At 37.0% G+C, this 2,674-nt stretch overlaps 1 long non-coding RNA gene across 1 annotated transcript in view; it reads right to left on the minus strand.

Annotated features, from left to right (window-relative positions):
- Positions 1–2,286: 2,286 nt before the first annotated feature.
- The window catches only part of LOC146597854 (uncharacterized), a 1,798-nt gene continuing 1,410 nt past the window's right edge, over positions 2,287–2,674 (minus strand). Inside the window, exon 2 of the long non-coding RNA XR_014895383.1 lies at positions 2,287–2,535. This is a non-coding gene — a long non-coding RNA (uncharacterized LOC146597854). The remainder of the gene's footprint in view (positions 2,536–2,674) is intronic.

Consider the following 2,674-nt stretch of genomic DNA (forward strand, 5'->3'; position numbering starts at 1 on the left):
ACTATTTAAATAGCTAAAATTCCTAAAGAAATTATGTCACTAAAGACAAGCTAATTCTCATGGATAACTACTGCCTTAGAACTCTTCATTTAAAGAAATATATTTCCAAGACTGCTACATTTAGGACGTACAAGTCTCCTAAATTTGTCTTTGGCTAGATTTCATGTATTACTGCAATAATTAATTTCTCTGCCCTTGCCTGAAAAGTCAGACTGAAAGCTCTTCCCAACACAAAAATTCCACTTTTTGATTCTTTCTTGCAGCACAAACCATTTCAAATCACATATGTTGTGTTCATATACTGCAGAACACTACAAAGATAGCAATAATTTTAACTAGTTGATTTGCATCTGGATTAGAATTTATTAGGCCAACACTGTATTTGATAGTGGCTGAGCCCCTTATTACAATACTTCTTAATTCAGTAAATAAAGGGTTTTTTTTTTACACAAAGGTAAAGGTGAGGTGTGAGGTACCCAGGTGCACAGAATAAATATATCAGAGTGCAAAAAACCCACTGATCTATTTGCAAGCTGTGAATGAGAAGCTTTCCACAGGCATAGTGTAAGAGGTAATCAATACCTGAAGCAAAACACTATCCTCTGCTTTTTTTTTTTTTTTGTTTGGTTGGGTTTTTGTTTCTAGACTTCCGTGGTAGCAAAGATAACATATACAGAGATTGCTTTGGTTTTCTCTTCTCATTTATCAAAACTGTAACAGTGCAGTGCTAGGAACACGCCTGCCAGTTTCATTTCTGCTCCTCAGAAACTAGTAGGCAGGAAGAGTTGTCACTGGTTTCTTCTAGCTGCATGGAAATCTCAAGAGGCTAATACTCAAACAGACACTATAGCTATTTGGAAGAGAACAATAGCAAACACTAAGAGACTGTTTCTCTCTCCATTCTGCTAGGACACCCAACCTGCTCAAAATGAAGGGACAACATTTGTTACCTAGAGGTGAAACTGAATGAAAATAACTTCTCTGAAAGTCGCTTAAAGAAGAGTCTCAAAACTGTGTGTACCTGCAGGGGACAATTGTTATAAATCTGCTATATATTTACAAATCAATTATTTTTGTGATTACATTCTAAAATTTCATGTTTTAAGGAACTGAAAATCAAGCATGAAAACCTGTGTATGATATTTTGGTTAAATTCATCCACAGAATTACAAAACACCTTAAGCCCTCATTTGCAGCAGTTTCATAGGCATGGATACCTGTTATATAAAAACTTGACTAACCAGGATAGGATATTGATATTAAAGTAGGACAAAAGCAAGATTCTGCCTTACACTTCACCATTTATGCTGCTTTCCAACTTCCAGTTAAAGTACTTAATAAAATTTTACTGACAACTCTCATTTTATCTCATAGTTGGTTTCATATGTGGTTCTAAGCTACCATTATATTTGGAGTTCAGAACTCCCAGATGATGCCAAATCAAACACTTTTCAAAGAGTCCATGAGAACAATTACATTGTTTGATTTTTTACTCTTCTTTAAAAAGTATCAAGTAGATGTTCTTCAATTTGGGGAAGTCAGGAGCCAATTTATACTGGCTAAAGAGAGTTATCGAAACACTGAGCCTAAATTTACCATATTTTCGGAACTGTTACATAATGAGGATGGGCAACAGCTTATGTTGTGACATGCGAATACCCAAATCCATGACTTACATACATTATTGAGAATATAATTAATTTTGGAAAAAAAAAACACCCCTTGATCTTCACCTAAGTGTATTCATTTTAACACTATACTCCCTTTTCTAGAGCTCATGCCACTATTTATCTGAGACCAAACATACAATTATACCCTTTGAGCTTGTGACTCAGTTATTTGTGTTAAGCATTTCTGATTTTGCTGGTTTCCAGGGAAGCTTCAGATATAGGGCACTTCTGCAAACTGCTGGTATTTTTAATAGTTCATTTTTAGACACATGCTATGCTATTTCTCTGAAATAAGGTGATATATTACACTATGAGTATACAGCATATACAGAGAGACAATGTAGGATAGTTAAAGGCCTCAAATTTAGTACTGCTCATCAATTACTTATTAAAAATATCATACATATTCATACAATATCACACAATATTGAAACATTCTCACTGAAATTTATTTGGATAAAAGCATTCCCCAGAAGCAAGAATTGGAAACGCTACAGAATCATCCCAAGACAGGGAAAAACATGGACGTAAGAAAGACGAGGAACAAACGGAAACTTACTATATTATTTTATTGCCTAGTTAAGTTAAATGGAAGAGTAAATAGAAAGCACAAATGTTTGATGGTAGATAATGATTTAATACTTTCATTTTTAATACATTAAATGTTTATTAAATCCAAATGACATAGGGGCTGTCTGTTTAGTAAATAACTATTGTCTATAAAAAGGGCTCTCTCCTCTCATTAATTTTTATAGTGTCCAATTTTATACCTCTTCATACAGTAACACTGATGAAAACACGGCAAGGGCCGATCTTGCACACGCTGGGAGCAGCACCGCTCGCTTCCGGAGGTCTCCTCCTCGCCCTGCAATGCGAGATCGACAGCGCGCATGTAAGCCGCCCCGCTTTCGGGTGGGTGCCCGCTCTGCCCTCCTCGCCTCCCGGGCTCCCCGCGGCTGCGGAGCCCGGCAGCGGGGCGCCGAGGCACCGGCGCCGCTCGGCCG

The sequence above is a fragment of the Rhea americana genome, unplaced genomic scaffold, assembly GCF_003343005.1.
Source record: "Rhea americana isolate MKP2758 unplaced genomic scaffold, rheAme1 scaffold_176, whole genome shotgun sequence".
NCBI lineage: Eukaryota > Metazoa > Chordata > Aves > Rheiformes > Rheidae > Rhea > Rhea americana.